A 16806-nucleotide genomic window follows, 5' to 3' on the forward strand; every position below is an offset into this window, starting at 1 on the left:
CAAGGCAGAGGCTGGGCTGGGCGTCCCCACGAGCTTCCTGGCACAAGTGCTGTGAATTACGCTTGTTCAGTGTCTCTTGTTCTTTGAGACTCTCCTTTAAGACCCAAAGTCTGGAGAGCAGCCCCTGACTGACGTGGTCTTGATACTTCCTAACCCTCTAGCCACTAAAGGGTAGAGGCAGGAATGGCTGGCTTCTAGGTTCTGGTAGTGAGAAGCAGAGGCCTCCTCCCACCAGAATCCACACAGTACGGCTTCTTCCAAAATAGGAAGGTCTGGAGGCTGACGATAAACAGACTTGCCCTCTGAGGGTTATTTCCTGCCTCTGTTCTATCAGGAAATTCAGGTCCATGCCAGCTCTGTAACTCTAGCCCTCCTCTCTCTCTCTCCTTCGTCTCCCGTCTTTACAGCTACCTTCAGAGCCTTCCTCTTGACTGGTCTGTGGTCCTCCAGACTTAGAAAGACCAAGCACACCATCTCTTTCCCCTTCTCATCCTGTGTATTCCTTCAAGAGTCACTGGGGAAACTAGTTAAAAACGCAGATTTCCTTGATTCAGCCCTCCCCCACCGTCCTGAAGTCATGCTCCTGCAGCAGGGTCCAGGGTGCTTCACGCTTCTCAGGCAGCCCGGTGGCGTTTCTCCTTGTGATGGATATTCTTTTTGAGAAACAGGGCTCCCGTCTGTTATAAACTCTGGCTGACATTCCCTTCTGCCATCTCTCTCAGATCTTTCACTTTCTCAAAGCCGTATGCCTTCGATGCATGCCGTTTTCAGGACCACGTGTCTCCATTATTGGTTCATCATCTGTGTGCGTCACCAGCGTTGGTGGAGAACCTCTTGTAGGCAGCTCTGGGGGGTCGCCAGGGAGGCAGAGGGAGACTGCCTTCTATTTTTCACTGCCCTGGAGATTTGACTGTTCGCCCAGAAGTGGGGTTCTGTGTGACTGCTCTGGGTGATACAGCAGAAGTTACCCAGAAAGGCACAGGTATGGACCAATCGGAATGGATGCTGACTGTAAATAACAGTGGGAACCTGATACAAACCTGACCTGAATCCTGAGCGTCATAAGTAGTACGTTGTTGAGGTCCTTCAATGGACCGGAACCTGGTGGTCTGGAGTTGACGATAAGAAAGTGAAAGAAGGAGAGAGGCTAATATTTCCTGGCTTACACGCCGGCTTTCGCATCCCGGAAAATCAGCTAGAAATAGAGAGGTAGAGAGAGAGAGAAAGGAAGAAAGACAGACAGACACAGGGACCCAAGCTCTGATGGAGCAAAGGTGTTTTAATCAGCATGGTGTCTTACAAGGTAGTTATTCTCAGATAAAGATTAAAATTCCAGACTTACAAAACAGGCGATCCATATTAAAGAGAGAGAGAGTTGTAAACATCACTTTTACCCTTTGGTTCACAAGAAGGAAGAGGGTACTTATCACCGTATTGAGAAACTAACCAAGGAAAGGCCTGGATCCCTCAGCCCCGGGAGAGGCTTGCCTTTCCTCTTAATTCCTGAATATTCAGGAATTAATAAGGAACAGAGGATTCCTGACAGATCCAAAACAGCACACAGGAAGCCTCCTGTTAAATGCTTCCTGACAGTAAGTAACTGATTGGGCTTCTGGTTCTGCAGCCCCACAGGCCTTCACGGAGGCCCATCTGCACGGTCAGGCCACAAGTCAGGTGAGTTGTCAGGAGAAGCTCTGCAAGACGCATGTCGAATGTGACCTGCGGTAGAAACCATTCCCTTTCATGAGCATTAGAACTCGCCCTTATGAATTCCTCTAGACACCCTCCTTTCCAAACTTGATGTCGAATTCAGAACTTTCTCTTTCTCCTTCCACACTGCTATTCGCAGGAAATTATTCTGAGGATTTCTTTTTTTCCCCTTTCCCTGCTCTGCCACCAATAGTACTGCCTTACCTCCCGTCTTTCCGGTCAGCAAGGGGTTAGAATAAAGAGGCTGCCTCCCTCTGCACGGACAGTTTTTTATTAAACAATTTTCTTTTGTCTTGTACTTTATATATTGATGTGGTTTTATGTCTTTCCTCACCTTGACATATTTTTGGTAGATTTTAATTTAAAAGTTGAAGAGGGAGCTCTCCTTTTACCGGATGCTTTGACCTCTGGATTAGAAGATGGGCGTAGTAAATCATTAGCGGCAAAGAGGTGAGAAAGTACCATTTATTCCGGGAGGGCTCTACATCATAGCTTGACCTTAGACTCACAAGAATGCGAAACACCAGAACAGAAGCAAGCACGCTGTCTGTTCCTGCCCTTGAGCAAGGGGAGGACCTGCGCAGGATTGCTGCTCCCTTGTTCCCAGACGGGAGGAAAACCCTGCTCCTCCGGATCAGATCGGGAGACTGGCGGTGCCACCAGCCACTGAGTGCACAAGCTGGATAAATGCAGAAGCTTAGAGCATTTCCAGTTTACCTTGTAACTGCGGCATGTACAAATTGAGCTCCACACACTCTACGCTGTAAGAAATACTGCATTTCTTATTCTGTTCAAGTCATTCTCATTTTGACGATAAATCTCTAGGCTGCCAAGAAATTTGATGTGTCTTTCTGCCAGCTCCTCCCAGGTTCTGGGCCTTACAGAAGGGACCCTCTGACTTTGGTCATCTGTCCCTACAGGTCATCGCTGGGGCATCTCTTGTCCTTGTCCACGTCTCCTCTGGCCTGAGAGCTCTCGCCGTGGGGGGAGGGAGTCGTTGGCAGAGTGGGCCAGGGATCCCGTCCTCTGTCCTCTCCGAGGCCTCACTGCTTTCCCCTCCCATAGTCTTCCCCTTGGTCCGGCCCTTTCTGTCACAGATGAAGGCCTTTCTGCTCATCTGCTTCTCCAACCCCCTCCACTTTCCCCCTCAAACCTGGTGGAGTGGGTGGGTTTTGTTTGTTTTCTTTCTTGGTTCTTTGGGGTGCGCTGTATGCCTGGCACAATCTTAGTTTCCCAGCCAGAGACTGAAGCCAGGCCCTTGTCAGTGAGCCTGGAGTCCTAACCACTGGGCCAGCAGGGCATTCCCTCCAACCTTGTCCTTAAACTGAACTGTTAGGACCCAAATGTTACTTTTCCTTTCCTTGAGAACAGGGGAGAGACAGTCTCAGCCAGTGAGTGTTCCATCCTTGGGGTGTAGGAGAGGAAACCCAGACGAGTAATAAAGGCTGTGCCCTGAAAGGACTTTACGGCTTGGTAAGGAAATGGACTGCCCTGAGTGACTATGAGGAAAAGCACGGAGTGAGGTGGAGCTCAGTTCCAGCTCTGCTTGGAAGCAGCCAGCTTCAGCGTCCCCAAAAGGAAAGTTGCTCTTGAGCACATGGAGCCGTTAAGGGGTGACACCTTTGAGTGGCCGAGTCAATGGTCACCAAGGGCCAAGAGAACAGGCCGTCTTGCGCTAACAGTCAAGCATCCCCAATGCAGAGGCCACTGTAAATCCTCTTCTTTCAGCCTTGCTTTGTCCGTGGGACACTGTCATTCCTACCTTTGGAAGCAGCCATCAGAAACTGTATAATTAACACTGTCGATCTTGAACATCTTGTAGAGGAGACCAACCCAGGGGAACAGATTCAAGCATGTCCATGTGCCCTTGGTCTTGAAGCTACTTCCTGTCTGTGAATCCAGGGCACGTGTATTGACATACATTTTAGTTAAGGCTTGGCTGCCCCCTGGTGGACGACGTTCTCCAGTAGGTACATTTCAGTATTGAACAGATCAGGAAGATGCCCGTGCCATTGGTCACTGGTGTGCTTGGATGCCTGGAAAAGATATTCTGAAATGGTTTGGTTGCCTGAGGCGAATTAAGGACCTTTGTTGTTGTTTAATCACTCAGTTGTGTCCTACTCTTTGCGACCCCGTGGACTATAGCCCGTCAGGCTCCTCTCTCCATGGGATTCTCTAGGCACAAATACTGGAGTGGGTTACCATTTCCTTCTCCAGGAGATGATTCCAACCCAGGGATCGAGTCTGAGTTTCCTGCATTGGCAGGCAGATTCTTTGCCGCTGAGCCACCAGGGAACATGAATGTAACTGTGTTTATGGCTTGCATGTGAAGTCCTGTCTCTCTGCAGTTAGAGACTCATTAGTCAAATAAGCCTCCAACAGCAGGGTCAGTGCCTTCTATTCCCAGCTCTGAGGTTGTGCAAGTGAATACCTAGCTCTGCAGAACAATTTTGGGGCCAGAGTTATTAGGACTCTTCCTTCCAGAGGGAGCTAGAATGGAACCCTAATGGTTCCAGCCCAGGTGTGAAAACTCCTGGAAACCACCCCCTCGTAGAACAGATCACAAGGAATGAATTCCAGCAGGAAAGACTCCCCATTTCCCTCTATCAGATGACTGCCCTGTAGGCAGAGAATGTGGAAAAGGTAGAATGGAAAATCAGTCAAGGTCGATTTTGGGTGCCTGAGCTAGGTCTTCGTTGCTGTGCACGGGCGATCTCTAGTTGCGGTGGGTGGGGGCTCCTCTCCTGTTGCGGAACATGAGTTCTAGGGCACTGGGGCTCCAGTAGTTGTGATACGCCAGCTTAGCGCCCCTCAGCCTGCGGAATCTTCCTAGATGAGGGATCGAACCCATGACCCCTGCATTGGCAGGCAGAATCTTAACCACTGGGCCACTAAGGAGGTCAGAGTCTGTTTTGACAATGCTAGACACCCGACAGATCTTCCTTAAGTTGACTTCTTCCTTTTAAGCTTCTAAAAGGACCACACAGGCCGAGGGAGAACGCTCTATCTGCCTTTGCATTCTGGAGCCATTGAGGGTAGAAGAAACACCTTTATATTGTATAATGACTTTTATACCCCTTCCCAGATTCCCTTGGCTCCTTTCTTCCCAGGCCTCTAGATGCTGAGTCCATGAGAGTCCCACCACTGCTCTCCCCTTGCTAACACCACTGTCCACCTTGTTCCCCTCCAGGGTGACTAGGGGTCTAGTCAAGTCACACGTGGACACCAAGGCTGCCCTCCTCCTGGGAGAGGCCATGGCAGGCCACTGAAGCGCCTGGAATTCGGCTTCCCTGGTGGCTGCTTGGAAAGTCTGGCCACTAATCTGGTGGAAGGGCAAGGGGTAGGGACTGAGCTGTGGGCAGAGGACATAGCTTGTGCAGAAGCCTTCAGAGAGCAAAGAGTTCGGAGAACTGGAAGAGGGAAGGGTGGCCGCAATGTGGCAAGCAGGCAGGAGAGGAAGGCGGAGGACAGATGACAGGGGCTTTGTGGGATGATCTGGGGCCTTCACCCGAGTCCAGAGGTAAGCCTGGTATTGCTGTGGTTTAGTCGCCAAGTCCTGTCCGACTCTTTGTGCCCGCACAAACTGCAGCCCGCCAGGCTCCTCTGTCCATTCTCCAGGCAAGAATACTGGAGCGGGTTGCCATTTCCTTCTCCAGGGGATCTTCCTGACCCAGGGATCAAACCCGCCTTTGTTGCGTTGGCAGGTGGGTTCTTTACCACTGAGCCACCAGGAAAAGCCAAGTATATAGAAGAGTTATACCAGTGGGGTTGCCTTTGAAGAAGGTTGCTCTGGCTAAGGCATAGAGACGTGGTGGGAGGGAGATAAGACTTGGGAAAGGGAGAGCGGTGAGGAGTGTTTGGGGGAACAGGGGCCAGTGCTGATGGTGGCAGCAGGTGGCCGCTGGTGGCAGCTGGTGGCCGCTGGTGGCCGCTGGTGGCCGCTGGTGGCCAGAGATGCCCTTCGGACTCTGCCTAGATCTGGGTGGATTATCTCCACCTTCTGATGCTCTTATCCACATTCTGGGGTTCAAGTTGCCTGCTTCCTGGTCTTATTCTGCAATGACATAAGGTCATATGAACATCCTTGCTAAATAATAGTTGCTTCAGAAGTCCCATTTGGGTGTGAGGTATAAGGAAGGAGTGACCTCACTTGAGCACGACTGTCCTGCCAGTTAAGCTTGGCCACCCCCATGGCCTAACCAAGGCAAGTCCTGGCTTTCCTCACGTCGAGCAGCGCAGGTGACTTCCCTGAACGCAGAGAGGCTCATCTTCAAATACCGTCTCCACCGGGTTAAGGATGGAGGCCGAGCTGTTTCCGGTAATAGAGATGTCAGCCCAAATGGCTGGCAGGCCACTTGAAACAGCCGCCTAGAGACGTGCCAGCTGGCGTTTGCCACACGCTGTGTGGGGCATGCATTGAAGCACAGGCCGGAACACTGTCACTAACAATCCTCGAGCGGTGATGTGTCCCTGCAGTGAAAAACAGGCAAAGGACTTGAAATGCAGTTTGAACTTAATCATTTGGGTGAGGTTATTTCATAGTCGGCTAATTTAGCAAACCAATTTTAAGGGTGCTAATTAAAAATTGCCCGAGGTTATCAATTTGCTGCCAGAGTGCCAGAAAAAAATGGACATGGAAGAGTTTCAGTCCAGCTAATTATTGAATAAGGCATAAGACTTGATTACCCTGTCAGGGGAATTTTTAAAATGGGGATATTTTTATTTGGAACATGTCTTTTTATTTAGGGGAAGAGTTATCAAAAGACTAGAATGATATAGCATCACATATGACTTATTTTGGGCTTTCCCAGTGGCTCAGACAGTAAAGAATTTGTCTACAATGCAGGAGACCCAGGTTCGATCCCTGGGTATTCTTGCCTTATTCATCATTATGTATTTTATATTTTGAATCCACCTGCCAATGCAGGAGACACAAAAAATGGGTTCACTCCCTCTGTCAAGAAGATCCCCTGGAGAAGGAAACGGCAACCCACTCCAGTATTCTTGCCTGGAAAATTCCATGGACAGAGGAGCCTGGTGGGCTCTAGTCCATGGGGTCACAAAGAGTCACAACTGAGCACCACAAGCCCAGTCATTAGGGCAGACTCTTTTCTTACATACTCACCGAAGGACCTTGGGGTTCTGGTTTCTAGTCTCTGGACTGTAGGGAATGGCACTGAAGCCTGAAACCCAAAGTTCATAGTTATCATTTCTGTATCAGTCATCAGAGTCTGATGGTTTCATTAGAGCCTTTAACATTTAACATTTCACACACTATTGGCTGGTGAACTTCTTCTCGATACTTTTCCACTTTCTTTTGAAGGTTATACAAATAGCCGTGTCCAGGAAATCTGCAGAAGAATTAGACTGTGAGCTCCAAGGGGACAGGCACCATGACTGTCTTATTCTGTGCTTAATTTCTAGGGCGTGTCATGTGGCAGATTGTCAATAAGCACTGGTTAAATGCAGGAATCCAGAATGTGCCAGGTGTTGCTCTAGGGGGTTGGGATATATCAGTGAATAAAGGAAAAATCCTTGCTCTTTTGGAGATGACATTCTACCATGAAGAAGAAGCAATATGATAAATAAGTACCTTATATGGCATGTTAGGAAGTGATAAATTCTTTGGAAAAGACATGAAGCAAAGGAAGGGGGTTGAAGGGCTCCCTGGTGGCACTCGTGATAAAGAATCCACCTGCTGATGCAGGAGACAGAGGAGATGAGGGTTAGATCCCTGGGTCGGGAAGACTCCCTGGAATAGGAAATGGCAACCCCCTCCACTATTCTTGCCTGAAAAATCCCATGGACAGAGGAGCCTGGTGGGTACCAGTGCATGGAGTTGCAAAGCATCGGACACAACTGAACGTGCGTGTGTGTGCACACACACATACACACACACGGGATTGAACCCCAGAGATGAGGTAAGGTGGAGTTGGGATAGTTGGGCATGTTTCTTTATTAAAAATATGCTCCAGATAGGCCTCGTTGAGCAGATGAGATTTGAGAAATGATTTGAAAATGCCAAGGACAGTAGCCTAGTGGATATCTGGGGAGGAGCATTCCAGAGAGAACACAGAGAGCAAATGCTCTGAAGAAGGAGTACAATTGCGTATATTTCAGGAATAGCAGGGAGGTTCGTAAAGCTTGAACAGAATGAGTATGGGGCTTGTAAACTTCTTTTAAGCTGCAGCAGGGTTTTGAGTAGAGAAATGCCCCTGATTAGACATGGCAGCTGTGCTGAGAATAGTTGGGTTAAGGGGAGAGAAAAGTGGAAATAGGGACCATTGTTGGGGGGGGGATGCAGTGATTCAGATGAGAGATAATACTGGCTTGGACCAGGGTGACTGTGGCAGAGGAGGTGAGAAGTGGTCAGATTCTAAATGCGTTTTGAAAGTGGAGCTAGAAATTGTAAGATAATATGGAGAAACCCAAAACATACAGTTATCATGTCTGTATCAGTCATCAGAGTCTGATGGTTTCATTAGAGCATTTAACATGCTATGAAAGTAGCTGTTGCAGTTCTTATTGGTGGTCTGGGCTTGAAAAACGAGAAGGATGGGGTCACTGTCACGGAGATGAGAAGCTAGTGTACGGAGCAGACTTCTGGAAAAACAGCGCAAGTCCAGTGGTGGATGTGTTCAGTGTGAGAAGCCTATGAGACATCAGAGTGGAGGTGTCGGGAAGACAGTTTGATGTGCGAACTTCCATGCAGATGTTTTCTGAAGCCATTAGTACGAAAGGAGATAATTAAAAATGAACAGCCATGGTGGAAAAAACAGTACTCTCTTTGATCCTTTGTACTCCTGTGGTCCTGGTTGTAACTTATCCTTTTTCATTTCTGATTTCATCGATCTGCGCCTTGAAGGCCCTTTTTCTCTTAATGAATCTGGTTAAAGGGTTATCAATTTTGGTTAGATTTTCAATTAACTGGTTTTTAGTTTTATTGATCTTTTCCATTTTTTCATCTTTCATTAATTTCTGTCTGATCATTTATTTCTTTTCTTCTAACTTTCAGTCCCATTTGTTCTAGAAACTATAAAATAGTTCCTTCAGGTATAAATTTAGTTTTTATTTGATATTTTTTTCTTGTTTCCTGAGGTTAGCTTCTATCACCAAAATATTTCCTTCCAGATATGCTTCTGTGGCATTGCATCGATTTTGGACTGCTGTGCTTTCGATCTGTCTCTAGAAAGCTTTTGATTTCCTCAGTGACCCATGGGTTGTTTAGTAGCATATTGTTTATCCTCCAGTTGTTTGGATTTTTGCTGTCTTTTTTCCTTATAGTTGGTTTCTAGTCTAATAGCACTGTAGTCAGAAAAGATGCTTGATATGATTTCCGTCTTTCAGAATATTTTGTGAACTTTGTTTAGAAATTTGTGAATTTTTGTTTAGAATTGTTTTGTGGCCTAGCTTATGATCTGTCCTGGAGAATATTTTGTGTGTACTCAAAAAGAATGTGTATTTTGGTGCTTTTGGATTGAATGTTCTATGTCTACCTATTAAGTCTATCTTCTCTAATGTTTCATATAATGCCAGTGTTTCCTTATTGATTTTGTGAATGACCTGTCCCTTCATGTAGATGTCAAAGTCTCTTACTAATATTGTGTTACTGTCAATTTCTCCCTTTGTATCTGTTAATATTTGTTTTATGTATGTAGGTACTCATATATTGGGTGCATGCATACTTAGAATTGTTACATCTTCTTGGATTTATCCCTTTGTCATTATAAAATATTCTTCTTTGTCTCTTATTACAGTCTTTAGTTTAAAGTCTATTTATTTGATATGAATATTGCTATTCCAGTATCTTCATGTCCATATTCATGGAATATCTTTTTCCAGCTTCTTTCCGTCTGTGTGTCTTCAGGTCTGAAATGAGTCTCTTGTAGCATATATGTGGGTCTTATTTTCGTATCTATTCAGGCACACTATGTTTCTTGATGGGAGCATTTAGTTTACAGGCAAGAGTACTGGAGTGGGTTGCCATTGCCTTCCCCTTAGTTTACTTAAAGAAATTATTTATAGGTATGTACATCTTGTAAGTTGTTTTGGGGTTGTTTTGTGGCTCTCTTTTATTCCTTTTTTCTTCTTTTGCTCTTTTGTGATATAAGGTATATTTTTAGTATTGTTTGGGCTCCTTTTTCTTTTTTTTTGTATGTGTATCTATTATAGATTTTTGGTTTATGGTTACCATGCTATTTATTTTCTTAAGAAACATAGAAAAAGAAGTAGAATAAAAAGTTTACCTACAGTTTCATTATTCAAAGCTAATGATGGTAAAAATTTAATACTCTTTGAGTATTGTCTAATATTTACATAATTGTGATCAAAATGTTCATATACATTGTATCCTTTTTGCTCTTGACATTAACCTATTATCATAAACTTCTCACAAACATCTCTTTTTTTTTACTGTATACATAAACATTCATCTTCCACTACATTAACTGTTGTGTTAATATTTAAAGGTAATGCTCACTAGCATTACAAGTGGATTAGAAAGAGAAGCAAACTTCCCTTTTTTCCCCATTTCTTTCATCCAAGAAGAATGTGCCACTTTCCCCCTTTTTCCAGTCTTCCTTGTCTCCATTCCCATGAATATTTCCTGTTTTCCTTCTCTTTCTCATCTCTCTTCCTCCTGGCCTCCTTTGTCCTTCCCACCCTCCCTTACCCCCATCATCTATTCATTTAATTATAATGTAAAACTGTTATGGCATCATTGTACTTGTCTGCCTTGCAGTAGACATTCAAATATGTATTTAAGGATGGTGGTATGTCAGTTTGGAAAAACTCATCTAACTGGACTTTCTGCTTTATGAAAAGTTAACTCATTATTCAAATGAAATGGCACAGGGTTAGTCTCCTCCCTAGGACTCTGGAATTCTCATTGAACCAGGGAACCTCATTTTCACCTACATTCTTTGACATGCATTCTTAAAGAGGTCAAACACTTCACCAGCCATAAATATCCAACCTAAAAACCTGACTATCAGATGCAGCAGCAGTAAATTTTCAATGAGGCCATAAGAATACATTTGTGAAAAATATAAAGTTAAAATTGCTTCTGATTTTCTTAGTTAAGCAGTACACACCTAGAATGTAGCATATCCTTGCCCTCAAGCTTCATATAGATATAAAATCTTAGATTCCAGAGAATTTATTCAGCGTAGAATCTTGGAAAGTAATTTAAAGGCCAGATGCGGCAAACGTTAGTCTGACCTTGGATTGAACACCAGGGAGCTTGCCATGTCAAGAGGGAGTGAGTCCATTCTGTGGTTGTTGTTCAGAGATTTTTAAAAAATTAAGATTAAATGTAAAGAGAAAGTGAAATTGTTAGCCGCTCAGTCGTGTCTGACTTGATGCAACTCTCTGGACTGTAACCCACCAGGCTCCTCTGTCCATGGGATTTCCCAGGCAAGAATATGGGAGAGGGTAGCCATTCCCTTCTCCAGGGCATCTTCCTGACCCAGGGGTCAGGTCTCCTGCGATGCAGGTAAATTCTTTATCTTCTGAGCCACCAGCGAAGCCCTAAGATGAAATATGCCTCCTCTAAAATCTACAAAAGGTCCTGGTATGTGAATATGATTAAGTGGAAACTTAAGTAACTCGGGGGCTCCTGTAACTCCTCCATTCATCCCATCTTCTTGAATCTGATATTATTTACTTGGTTTTTGTGTTGTGGAGCTTCAGCTCCTATAAATTACACATCTACCCAAAAGAAAGGTGAAGAAGCCTTCAAGCAACATGTGGAAAGCTAATATTTATTCCTGAAAATTGGAATGAATAACCATAGCATCAATGTGACTAACACCATTTATATATTTATATGGATACATGGTTACTTAGCAACATCTAATCTAGAGAATAAATTATGAAAATGACTTGCATAGCCATGTCTTATAATTTAGGGTAGATTTTCATTTTTGTGGAAAACTTCCTTTCTTCCTAAAATATTTCTATCCTTCCTCCATTTGGCCCTAAAAAGAATGTATTGCCTTCTTCATGGTTTTAATATATAACTTTTTCTCATGAGACTCATTGTTGGTGCCACTGACATACAAATATTCAAACTGACCATGCTGCTCAATTACTTGCAATGGAGTTGAATAAAAACTTGGATTAAAAGGTCAACTTTAAACTCTGCATAATAAATTCACTGAGTAAAAGCTATCCCAACAACTTTCTGCACCATTTCTTCCCATCTCATTATTCATGTAGGCGTCCCTGAATTTTAAGGAGTGCAAATAAAAGAGCAGAATGTGTAGACCATTGGGGCCTAGAAAATTGTTTTCATGAATAGGAAATGAAATGCAGATTGAAAAGTATTTCTTAAATTAATGAAGTCAATACAGTTGAGAGGGAAATGATGAACACTTAATATTTCCTATAGTTCAAAAGAGTAAAACCTCTCCATTATTATAAAAATATCTCTTACTCTATGGTCTTCACATATTTGGTTCCATAGCCATAGTATTGAGAGCTTTACTGTTTTTGGATGATTATTTTTAATAACCGATTTTTATAACTGATACTAAACTTACTGGGATTACCCAGCAGGGTGTAGTGGGACAAAGCATGGGGATTTCCAGAAGGGACAGGTGAGCAGAATGTCTTAATATTATATTACATAGAATGCTTGTTCATGCATTATACAAACATATTCCGAGTAATTGCTTGTGTTAATAAAAGTAACATAAAGATAAGTGTTTTGGATAAAGTCGAGGTTTCTTGATTTAAAAAGAAAGCTAATTCTTTTGTGGATTAATAATTTTTGTAAGTTAACAGTGTAAGTCTGAATCAGACTCACAAAATAATGAGATTTTGTGTGAGTAATGCTGTTGGAGATAACATACCATTTTTAAAAATGGTTTTAGACTCCCCAGGCTAATTTCATATCCATGTTACAGTTTTAACTTGTGAAACAAGTAGATGTCAATTTAATCAAAGAAAATAGCAGAATTGATTGCCATGGTCTCCAAGTATTTGAAAAATAACATGTCTTCTTATCTGTAGTCTATTTCAACTCATGACAACCAATCATTCCTGGATTCGCCAATGCTAGAAATAGCTCTGGTTATAAGATTTACCACTCCAAACATTTTCTGTGTTCCTTATTTTTCCATTTTTTCCTGGCAAGTCAGCCCAATTAAAAGTGCTCTTCACATTTATTTTGATGGTGATTGTTTTAATCCAGACGATTCTCCCAAACCTCTATTATAACTTGCCCATGGCTTTCATTTTCCTTTATCTATTCATTTTAAGCAACTTCCAATTCCTTGCCTTTTGATTTCCCTTTGTTTACTGTCTCTGTTTTGCCTTGGAAGATGTCTTGGAGCCCAGCTTCGGGGCTGTGAACATTACTTCCTTCTTCAGATACATGAGTGAGCAAGTTTATGACCAGGGCTGTCCAATCTAGAATTAGGACACTTATCTTTAGGACTGAGGAACCTATCCAAGAGAAACTTTAGCATATACTTAAATCTTGGATAGAGTTAGGGATCAAGGAAGGAAAAGAATAATATTTTTCAGAGGCTTGGGAAGCTGCAGTATTTTCCTAGGGCCTGGGTCCCAGTAAGGAGGTCAGCTCGTCTACCTGTGGTACTGCTCCAGCGTTCTTTGCTGCAGACAAGGCCCTATTCTAAGATCGAAGGTACAGCAGATAACAGGAATGCAGAGCCAAACACAAACTCTCCAGGGCTTTCTATTCTAACATAGGATTCATAATGCTAAACAGCTGAGCACAGAATTAACTATGCCATTCAGATGGGACTCCGCTCAGTTCCTGAAGAGCTGTATATTCCTAATTGCCCATGTTGATTGTTCAAAAACAAAACTGGCTATTAAGTCGTCGCTAGTCTTTAGGGTTTCAGGACACTTTCATAAATTCTGTGCATTAATTTCTGGCTGTGTTGCGTCTTCGCTGCTGCGCAGGCTGCTCCAGTGGCAGAGCCCGGGCTTCCTCACTGCAGTGGCCTCTCCTGGTGCAGAGCGCAGGCTCTGGGGCTGCGGGCGCCAGCAGCTGTGGCACCCAGGCGCTAATCGCAGGCTCAGTAGTCATGGCGCACGGGCTCAGTGGCTCAGTGGCACGTGGATCCCTGATCTTCCTGGATTAGGGATCGAACCTGTTGTCTCCTGCATTGGCAGGTGGATTCCTATCCACTGACCCACCAGGGAGAGTTCAGACGAAACGTGGTCCACTGGAGAAGGGAATGGCAAACCACTTCAGTATTCCTGCTTTGAGAACCCCATGAACAGTATGAAAAGGCAAAAGGACAGGACACTGAAAGATGAATTTCCCAGATCGGTAGGTGCCCAATATGCTATTGGAGATCAGTGGAGAAATAACTCCAGAAAGAATGAAGGGATGGAGCCAAAGCAAAAACAATACCCAGTTGTGGATGTGACTAGTGACGGAAGTAAAGTCTGATGCTGTAAAGAGCAATATTGCATAGGAACTTGGAATGTTAGATCCATGAATCAAGGCAAACTGGAAGTGGTCAAACAGGAGATGGCAAGAGTGAACAATGACATTTTAGGAATCAGAGAACTAAAATGGACTGGAATGGGTGAATTTAACTCAGATGACCATTATATCTATTACTGTGGGCAAGAATCCCTTAGAAGAAATGGAGTAGCCCTCATAGTCAGCACAAGAGTCCAAAATGCAGTACTTCGATGCAATCTCAAAAATGACAGAATGATCTCTATTTAAAGGCAAACCATTAACTATCACAGTAATCCAAGTCTATGCCCCGACCAGTAATGCTGAAGAAGCACAAGTTGAACGGGTCTATGAAGACCTACAAGACCTTCTAGAACTAACACCCAAAAAAGCTATCCTTTTCATTATAGGGGACTGGAATGCAAAAGTAGGAGGTCAAGAGATACCTGGAGTAACAGACAAATTTGGCCTTGGAGTACAAAATGAAGCAGGTCAAAGGCTAACAGAATTTTGCCAAGAGAATGCACTGTTCATAACAAACACCCTCTTCCAACAACACAAGAGAAAATTCTACACATGGACATCAGCAGATGGTCAATACCAAAATCAGATTAATTATATACTTTGCAGCCAAAGATGGAGAACCTCTATACAGTGAGCAAAAATGGGACCAGGAGCTGACTGTGGCTCAGATCATGAACTCCTTATTGCCAAATTCCGACTTAAACTGAAGTAAGTAGAAAAAACCACTAGACCATTCAGCTATTTCTAATCCTAAAAGATGATGCGTGAAAGTGCTGCACTCAAAATACCAGCACATTTGGAAAACTCAGCAGTGGCCACAGGACTGGAAAAGGTCAGTTTTCATTCCAATCCCAAAGAAAGACAATGCCAAAGAAAACTACTGCACAATTGCACTCATCTCACACGCTAGCAGAATAATGCTCAAAATTCTCCAAGACAGGCTTCAACAGTATGTGAACCGTGAACTTTCAGATGTTCAAGCTGGATTTTAAAAAGGCAGAGGAACCAGAGATCAAATTGCCAACAGCTATTGGATCAGCAAAAAGGCATGAGAGTTCCAGAAAAACATCTACTTCCACTTTATTGACTACACCAGAGCCTTTGACTATGTGGATCACAACAAACTGTGGAAAATTCTTCAAGAGATGGGAATACCAGACTACCTGACCTGCCTCCTGAGAAATCTGTATGCAGGTCAAGAAACAACAATTAGAACTGGACATGAACAAAAGACTGGTTCCAAATTGGGAAAGGAGCGCGTCAAGGCTGCATATTGTCACCCTGCTTATTTAACTTCTATGCAGAGTTGTGACTCTTTGTGACCCCATGGACTGTAGCCCACCAGGCTCCTCCATCCATGGAATTTTCTAGGCAAGAGTACTGGAGTAGGTTGCCATTTCCTTCTCTGGGGGATCTTCCCAACCCCGGACAGACACTTTACTGTCTGAGCCACCTATATGCAGAGCACATCATGAGAAACGCGGGGCAGGATGAAGCCAAGCTGGAATCAAGATTGCCGGGAGAAATATCAATAACCTCAGATATGCAGATGACACCGCCCTTAGGACAGAAAGCGAAGAACTAAAGAACCTCTTGATGAAAGTAAAAGAGGAGAGTGAAAAAGTTGGCTTAAAATACAACATTCAGAAAACTAAGATCGTGGCATCCGGTTCCATCACTTCATGGCAAATGGATGGGGAAACAATGGAAACAGTGACAGATTTTATGTTTTTGAGCTCCAAAATCACTGCAGATGGTGACTGCAGCCATGAAATTAAAAGACACTTGCTCCTTGGAAGAAACGTTTTGACCAACCTAGACAGCATATTAAAAACCAGAGACATTACTTTGCCAGCAAAGGTCCATCTAGTCAAAGCTATGGTTTTTCCAGTAGTCATGTATGAATGTGAGATTTGGACTATAAAGAAAGCTGAGTGCCAAAGAATTGATGCTTTTGAACTTTTGTGTTGGAGAAGACTCTTGAGAGTCCCTTGGATGGCAAGGAGATGCAACCAGTCCATCCTAAAGGAAATCAGTGCTAAATATTCATTGGAAGGACCGATGTTAAAGCTGAAACTCCATTACTTTGGCCACCTGATGGGAAGAACTGCCTCATTTGAAAAGACCCTGATGTTGGGAAAGATTGAAGGCAGGAGAAGGGGAGGACAGAGGATGAGATGGTTGGATGGCATTATGGACTCAATGGACATGAGTTTGAGTAGGCTCCAGGAATTGGTGATGGACAGGGAGGCCTGGTGTGCTGCAGTCCATGGGGTTGCAAAGAGTCAGACATGACTGAGCAGCTCAGCTGCACTGAGCCACCAGGGAAACCCTAAAGGTGTGCTGCTGCTGCTGCTGCTGCTAAGTCGCTTCAGTCGTGTCCGACTCTGTGTGACCCCATAGACTGCAGCCCAGCAGGCTCCCCCGTCCCTGGGAATCTCCAGGCAAGAACACTGGAGTGGGTTGCCATTGCCTTCTCCGAAAGGTATGCCACTAGGGAAGCCCTAAAGGTATTTTTAAAAGAAATAATTCAGCTGTAAGTTGTAATCTTACTCTGATCAGTTCCTTTCACTGTGAGTTAAGACCCTTTTCAGCCTTTGGAATAACAGTATTATGTGAGATGTCTTGGT

The sequence above is a fragment of the Capricornis sumatraensis genome, chromosome 5 (genome assembly GCF_032405125.1).
Source record: "Capricornis sumatraensis isolate serow.1 chromosome 5, serow.2, whole genome shotgun sequence".
Taxonomy (NCBI): Eukaryota; Metazoa; Chordata; class Mammalia; order Artiodactyla; family Bovidae; genus Capricornis; species Capricornis sumatraensis.